The 8,614-nt window shown below is 36.6% G+C and overlaps 1 pseudogene; it reads left to right on the top strand.

Moving 5' to 3' along the window:
• Positions 1-264: 264 nt before the first annotated feature.
• LOC122095423 lies at positions 265-361 on the top strand (annotated as a pseudogene).
• Positions 362-8,614: the final 8,253 nt, after the last annotated feature.

Raw genomic sequence — 8,614 nt, 5'->3', positions numbered from 1 at the left:
TCACCTTTGGACCTATCTATAAATAATTGAGAGTATGATCAAATTCCAAATAAAAAGACTTAAGATAGTCATTGACAAAAAAATTTTGCAAATGTGAGCAATCGACTGATAAATATAAATTTTCCACTATTCACAGAATTTTAGGGAAATAAGATAGATAGCTTTGTTAGGAACAATAAAGTTTCCTTGTTACAAGTATGCACCCATAGATATAAACCTGTATAAAGATTGCATGATTAACTACTTAAATTTAGAGGATACTACACGCTTCAGCAGCACGTATACTCAAATTACAATACAGAGATTAACATGGCACTTGCACAAGGATAATATGAAAATTTGAGAAGTATTCCATATTTTTCATTCTTCAGATACAAGAAATGAAAAACAGTTATTAAAAAGTTGATTACAAAATTACAAGTGTAACAACACACGTAATTCATATAATTTACTTCGACATCAGTGTATTAAATCTTCACCTCAGAAAGGCGTTTTCATAGCATAAACTTTACAAATATTTTCAAATTAGACAACATTGTCATTTTATCCCAAATAAAAATAATATTAAGTCCTAGAAAAAAAGGAAGCAAACTGTTTCTATATGGAATGCAATCGGAAAGGACACATTAATGAACCTATATATTATAAAATAATATAGAATTCAAAGTATATCAAGGAGAAAATAAAATAAGTTATGAACATTTTGCAAACATAGAATATAGAATATTTTAAAATATATTTTTCAGACAAGCACAAGAAATATTTTAGTTTCTGTACTACTCATTTCAACAGATAAAATTATTTCTGATTAAAAAAATCACAAACTCTGAAGAAATTAGTATACATGTATACAAAAACTATGGAATACATTTTGACATCCAAGGCAGGCAATTCACTTGGAAGAATTCCGCGGAATCCATGAATTTTTACAGTAAAATACTGGTGCTGCCAGGCATTGGTGGCTCATGCCTATAATCCTAGCTACACAGGAGGCTGAGATCTGAAGATCATGGTTCAAAGCCAGCCTGGGAAGGAAAGTCTGTGGTACACTTATCTCAAATAAACCACTAGAAAACTGGAAGTGGAGCTGTGTCTCAAGTGGTAGAGCACTAACCTTGAGATGAAGAGCACAGGGATAGCTCCCAGGCCCAGAGTTCAAGCCCCATGACCGACCAAAAAATATATATATTGCTCTTATTTGGATTGTGAAAATATTTTGTAGGGACACAAAAGATGGACTTGCATTTTTGAAATTGAAGAGACTTAACCCGACCATTAGGACTTCAGTGAACAATTTGTATAGCCTATCACAACTTCATAGAGGTAGTGATACATAGTTATCCTTTTGGCAATATCAAATACAGTTTCTTCTATGTTGTTCTTCAGGCCTGGTTTTATATAATGGTTCAACAGAAGGTGATCCAGCGTATCTTTGTTATCTCAATTCTCAGCAGCAAGATGTAAAAGTGTCAAAAAATTCTTTAGTTTGGGGAAGTGGCGCTGTGGCTCAAGCAGTAGAGCTCTCGCCTTGAGCTGAAGAGCACAGCGACAGCACCCAAGCCCAGAGCTCAAGCCCCACAACCGAAAATAAATCACAACAACAACAAAAAACAAACAAACAAAAATATTTGGGCTGGGAATATGGCTCAGTGGTAGAGCGCTTGACTTGCATGCATGAGGCCCTAGGTTCAATTCCTCAGCACCACATAAGCAGGAAAAAAAAGCCAGAAGTGGTGCTGTGGCTCAAGTGGTAGAGTGCTAGCCTTGAGCTGAAGAGCTGAGGGACAGCGTCCAGGCCCAGAGTTCAGGCCCCACTACCAGACCAAAAAGAATTTTTTTTAAAAAATGAGTCCTTTAGTTTGGGCATTGGTATCTGTATCATGATGAAGTAAGAAAGAAGCCACTCTGGTATTCCACGTATATGCACTGTGCAGGGGTGTCCAGTTACATACAGTTATTGCATGTGCCGCTTGAGACATCAACTCACTGAGAATGTCTAAGTGTCCACTGTAGGCTTCTTGAAGAGGGGTATACTCATCATCATCCCTACTATTCACATGAGTGGCCTTTTGAGAAAGAAGTCTCCACACTGCAGTAAGCCGAGTATTTTTGGCAGCCCAATGAAGAAATTTGCTTGGATCCTTCTCCAATTTTTTTTCTTGCAATTGATACCATTCCTTACTTTTTTATCTTGTTCCCCATATTCCTAAGAATTGCTTAACCAGAAATTTTGAGTGCCAGTGGGAGTGAGGCGTCCATGTATTTCCCTAATAGTTCACATTGGTTGAACTGGTCAGAAATATCTGGTGAATTTTCTGCAACTGTTTATTCATCATGATTTATTTTCTCTTTTTCCAATTTTACTATTCGAAATTATTCTAACTGGAGAGTAGGGAATTGATGGAGAGCAGCGGAAAGATGTTCCTGCATATTCAAATGTACACACTGAAAATGAGGACCTGTGATTTCTTCATGTGCAGCTTATTCTAGGAATGAGAAAATAGGAAATAATGCCTTTTATATAAATGATATGGGAAATGGCAGGGCAAAAAGTGAAATGATGCAACAAAAATATAAAAGCAAAATAAATTAGGATAATTATGGAGCAATCATATTATCTATGAGAACCAAGAAAGGGAGAGAGAAAGAGAAAGACAGATGTGTAATGACCTAGCTAGCCACAAAATCCATGCCTCTGATCAATTTATAGAGCAAACAAAAATTTATTTTTAAAAGAGATGGAAATAGAATTTATGTATTTACTTGAAATTACTAAATACATTTTTAGTAGCCTACGTAGAGAGATATAACTTTGACAAAATTACAGACAATAAACTAAGTCCTTGATAATTCTAATAACAGATCTGACTGAAATCAGTTGAATCATACTTTTCCTGTACAATGAAGGAATAAGAAGGTAGTAAAGCTGCTAGAGAAGGCAGGGAGATTGTATCTGTGACAAAACTTTGTGGAAATTGGTATTGAGGATTTCTTACTGGTGATCCACTTGCACTGAAAGCATGATTCTGAAGTATTGCTTGCTGATTCTGAACTATTGATTTGATCATTATATTCTCCAAGAAGAAAATGAGAATTGGTAGTTAAGGACTACTATACGTTTTGACCTTCTCACTAAGCACTTTCAATCATCAAAATCACATGAAGACAATAGACAGGCCTACTTTTTAGATGAAAGCAAGTGTCTTTAAAAAAACAAGGAATGTATGTAGTCATGCAAAGGACTTCTATTATACCAATGCCTCATACATTTTTCTAATGTTGGGTACCAATAAATAATGGATCTATTAGAAAACTCCTAAGGCTCATATGTTCAATAGTGAGTTCTCTTACACTATACCATCGTATTTTTTGTGTATGGTTTTAATAATAAATTTACATTATTAACTTGAATTTCTGACAGGACAGTATCATCTTGCTTCTATACTCTCATTTTAAAATTACTATCTAAGTATGGGCATTAGATAACTATAGAGGAAAAAGTAGAAGCCACACTGATGGCTTATGTCTTTAGTACTAGTTAATAAGAAAGATGAAATCTGAGGATTGTGGTTTGAAAGCAGACCAAGAAAAAAAACGTCCATTAGATTCTGATTTGAAAGTAACCAGCAAAAGCTAGAAATGGAGCTGTGGTACAGGCAGTAAAATGCTAGCCTTGAGAAAACTGAAACAAAAAATAAATTCTGGGACAAATGCAGGCCCTGAGTTCAAGCACTAGGATTAGCACCCAACAAATGAATTAATTAATAGGGTAATTAATTAATGAAAAATAAATTAAGTGGTAACATGTGGAGAGGCAGGTAAAATATAACATGCGTGGTAATGGTTTATGTATTATTTTGTAATAAGGCATATTATCATTTGTCCTAATCACTAATATTATATTTGGATTTTTTGTACAATAAACCCTGAATTTAGCATGCATGCATATGTGTGTGTACATGTGCGAACATGTGTGTACGTGTATATGTGTGCATGTGCTGTTGCAATGTTGCTTGCCAGTGTGGACAGGGTGAGGCTGAAAAAAGCTAACTGTGTTGCAATGTTTTTATTTATCAGAGTCTGTCATGTCATTTCAGTAGAACCACCCTTCTGTACATATTATTTGTCTAAATAACATCATCGTAATCAAAGCATTTACAATATTAATTTAGAAAAAGAGACCACTTTCAGCTCTTATTGTATGTTAGGTAAGAAGATACCGACATAATTAGTAAGTTATTTCTGTAAGACGATTGTCAGTAAAAAGTACGTATTTGACCTCTTAAATTGGTTATACTTTTTTTTTCTTTTTTTTAAATTTTATTTTATTTGTGAGCATACTGTACAGAGGGGTTACAATTACATGGGCAGGATAATGCGTACATTTTTTACCAAGCATTGCAGCCCCCTTCTTTGTTTACCCTTCTCATCCCTTCCCAGCTTCTCCCCTCCCCCACCCAATCCCAATCCTTCTCCCGCCCCTCCCACTCCGCACCGACGTTGTAAAGCTCGTTTTGGACATGACAACTTGTACTTCTCATTGTTGCAAGAGGTCCACCTGTATCCTTAAACAACTTGTTTTTCCCCATCTACTCCACAAGTTATACTGACATCAAATATAGTGAAAGCAGGGTTATACTGTGGAGGAGGGACATACAAAGCAACAAAAAACAATCTTATAAATGCGTTAGAAACACATGCAAGAAAGAAAAAAACATTAAAATACATATCTAAGGGTTCATTTTCCTAACATCAAATTATCTGACCTTTTCCGCTTGGCTCATACATATACTAGATATTGCAAATAAGGGAAACCATGGGGCCTATGTTTCTTTGGGCCTGGCTTACTTCACTTAATATATTTTTTTCCAAGTTTTTCCATTTCCTAACAAATGGAGCAATGTCATTCTTTCTGATGGAGGCATAGAATTCCATTGTGTATATATACCACATTTTCTGGATCCATTCATGTACTGAGGGGCATCTGGGTTGGTTCCAGATCTTAGCTATGGTAAATAATGCTGCAATAAACATTGTTGTGCTGGTAGCTTGAATGTGGTCTTGTTTGTAACCTTTTGGGTAAATTCCCAAAAGTGGGATTGCTGGGTCATAGGGGAGTTCTATGTGAAGTCTTTTGAGGAACCTCCATACTGCTTTCCAAAGTGGTTGAACAAGTTTACTTTCCCACCATCAGTGAAGTAAGGTTCCCTTCTGTCCACCTCCCATACAGCATCTGTTGTTGTTAGAGTTCTTGATTTTTGCCATTCTAACTGGTGTGACGTGGTATCTCAATGTTGTTTTGTTTTGCATTTCTTTTATGGCTAGGGATGTTGAGCATTTCTTCATGTGTCTATTGGCCATCCTTCTTTCTTCTTCAGAGAAGTTTCTCTTTAAGTCTTTGTCCACTTACTTATTGGGCAGTTGTTTCTTTGAGGATTTGTTGTTGGGGGATTGAATTTTTTGAGTTCCAAGTATATTTGAGATATGAGACCCTTTTCTGTTGTTTGGCTAGTCAAGATCTTCTCCCAATCCCTGGGCTTTCTATTGATCTTGCTAGCTATGTCCTTTGCCATGCAGAAGCTCTGCAACGTTATGCAATCCCATTTGTCCAACCTTTCTTTGATTTGTTGTGTTTCCTGGTCTCTATTCAGAAAATTTCGGCCTGAGCCAAGGAGACCTAGGGTTTCTCCTATTCCATCCTGTAATGTTTTCAGAGTGTCTGCTTTGACTTCGAAGTCTTTTATCGATTTGGAGTTGATTCTGGTGCAGGGTGATATATAAGGATCTAGCTTTAGTTTTCTACATGTAGTTAAACAATTTTGCCAGCACCATTTACTGAAGAGGCTGTGTTTGTTCCATACTATTGTTTTAGCTCCCTTATCGAAGGTTAGATGGCTGTAGGTCTGTAGTTTCATTTCTGGGTTTTCAATTCTATTCCATTGGTCCTGAGGTCTGTTCTTATGCCAGTACCAAGCTGTTTTGATTACTATGGCTTTATAGTAGAGTTTGAAATTTGGTATTGATATTCCTCCAGCAGTGTTCATTCCGTTGAGGAGCGTTTTTGCTATTCGGGGTCTTTTATTGTTCCATATGAATTTTTGGATTGCCTCTTCCATTTCCTTGAAGAATGAGGTTGGAATTTTGATAGGTATCGCGTTGAATTTGTAGATAGCCTTGGGAAGTATTGCCATTTTCACGATGTTTATCTTTCCAATCCAGGAGCATGGGAGGTTTTGATTTTTTAAGTTCTGTGTTGATTTCCTTTTTCAAGATTTTAAAGTTTTCATCATAGAGGTCCTTCACTCCTTTGGTTAAGTTAGTTCCTAGCTATTTTATTTTTTGTGGGGCTATTACAAATGGAGTTGCTTTCCTAAATTAGGCCACACTTTTCTCATTGTTGGCATACAGAAAAGCCATTGATTTTGGGAGGTTAATTTTATACCCTGCTACTTTGCCAAAGTTTTGAATCAGCTTGAGTAATTTAGGAGTGGTGTCTTTGGGATTCTTTAAATACAAGATCATGTCGTCTGGAAAGAGGGAGAGTTTTATTTCTTCTTTCCCTATTTGGATCCCCTTTATGTCTGCATCTTGTCGTATTGCTGTACCTAGGCATTCTAATACTAGAATGAAGAGAAGTGGAGAGAGTGGACATCCCTGTCCTGTTCCTGAATTAAGAGGAAATGGCTTTAGTTTTTCACCATTAAGTATAATGCTGGCTGTAGGTTTGTCATATACAGCCTTTATTGTATTGAGGAATGTTCCATGCATTCCTAATTTTTCCAAATCCTTCATCATAAAGGGGTGTTGGATCTTGTCGAATGCTTTTGCTGCATCTATTGAGATAACCATGTGGTTCTTTTCTTGCTCCTGTTGATGTGATGAATAATATTAATTGATTTGCGTATATGGAACCAGTTTGCATCCCTGAAATGAATCCTGTTTGATCATGGTGTATGATTTTTTGGGTGAATTGTTGAAGTCGGTTGGACAAAATTTGGTTGTGAAGTTTTGCATCAATATTCATCAAAGAAATGGGTCTATAGTGCTCTTTCTTTGATGATTCCCTGCCTGGTTTTGGGATGAGGGTTATGATGGCTTCATAGAATGTATTCGGTAGTGAACTTTCTCTTTCAATTTCATTGAAGAGTTGGAGGAGTATTAGTGTGAGCTCTGCTTTGAAGGTCTTGTAGAATTCCGCTGTAAAACCATCTGGTCCTGGACTTTTCTTAGCTGGAAGGTCTCTTATTGCTGTTTCTTTTTTTCTTTTTTTTTGGTTCCGGTTGTGGGACCTGAACTCGGCCTGGGTGCTGTCCCTCAGCTCTTCAGCTCAAGGCTAGCGCTCTACCACTTGAGCCACAGCACCACTTCCGGCTTTTTTCTTTTTGCTGATGTGGTGCTGAGGAATCGAACCCAGGGCCTCAGGCATGCAAGGCAAGCGCTCTACCACTGAGCCAACTTCCCAGCCCTCTTATTTCTGTTTCTATTTCAATGCTTGATATGGGCCTGTTAAGCTTGTTTAACTCATATTGGTTTGGTTTAGTTTTGGCATGTCAATATTTGCTAGGAAAAGGTCCATTTCTGTCAAGTTCTCAAACTTATTAGCATAAAGTTTTGAGAAGTATTCCCTTATAATGTTTTGAATCTTGGTTGTTTCCGTGGTGATGTTTCCATTCTCATCTCTGAGTTTATTCATTTGGTTGTGTTCTCTTCTTCTTCTGATAAGATTTGCTAAGGGTCTGTAAATTTTGTTAATTTTTTCGAAGATCCAAGTCTTTGTTTTGTTGATTCTTTCTATAGTTTTTTTGGATTCTAATTCATTTAATTCTGATTTAATTTTAATTATTTCTTTCCGTCTACTGGATTGAGGTTTATCTTGCTGTTTTTTTTCAAGGAGGTTTAGATGTGTCATTTAATTGTTGGTTTCAGATCTCTCCAATTTGTTGATGTAGGAGCTCAGAGCTATAAACATGCCAATGAGTACTGCTTTTGCTGTGTCCCATGGGTGCTGGTAATTTGTGTGTTCATTTTTGTTGAATAGCATGAACATTTGAATTTCCTTTCTAGTCTCTTCCATGACCCACTCGTGATTCAGCAGTGTGTTGTTCAGCCTCTATGTGATACTAAACTTTCTTTGGTGTCTTTTGGTGTTGAGTTCTAATTTTATTCCCTTGTGGTCAGAGAGAACGCAAGGAATAAGTTCAGTGTTTCTTAATTTAGGCAAGTTTGCTTTGTGGCCTAAAATGTGGTCTATTTTAGAAAATGTTCCATGTGCTCCTGAGAAAAACGTGTATTCTGAAGCTGCTGGGTGAAATGTTCGGTAGATATCTGTTAAATCTAGTTGATCTATGCTGCTGTTTAGATCTGCAGTTTCTCTGTTCAGTTTTTGCCGAGTTGATCTATCTAGTGGGGCGAGTGGTGTGTTAAAATCCACAATAATTAATGTCTTTGGATTTATATGGGATTTGAGGGAAAGTAGTGTTTCTTGGATAAATGTCGGTGCACCATTTTTTGGCAAGTAGATATTTAGAATTGTAATATCCTCCTGAAAGAGAGATCCCTTAATTTGTATGTAGTGACCTTCTTTATCTCTTCTCACAAATTTTAATTTGAACTC

Source organism: Dipodomys spectabilis, unplaced genomic scaffold (genome assembly GCF_019054845.1).
Source record: "Dipodomys spectabilis isolate Male_0828 unplaced genomic scaffold, ASM1905484v1 ptg000350l, whole genome shotgun sequence".
Lineage (NCBI taxonomy): Eukaryota > Metazoa > Chordata > Mammalia > Rodentia > Heteromyidae > Dipodomys > Dipodomys spectabilis.
The sequence above is the reverse complement of the archived record's forward strand: the minus strand, read 5'-3'. Positions and strand labels throughout refer to the sequence as shown.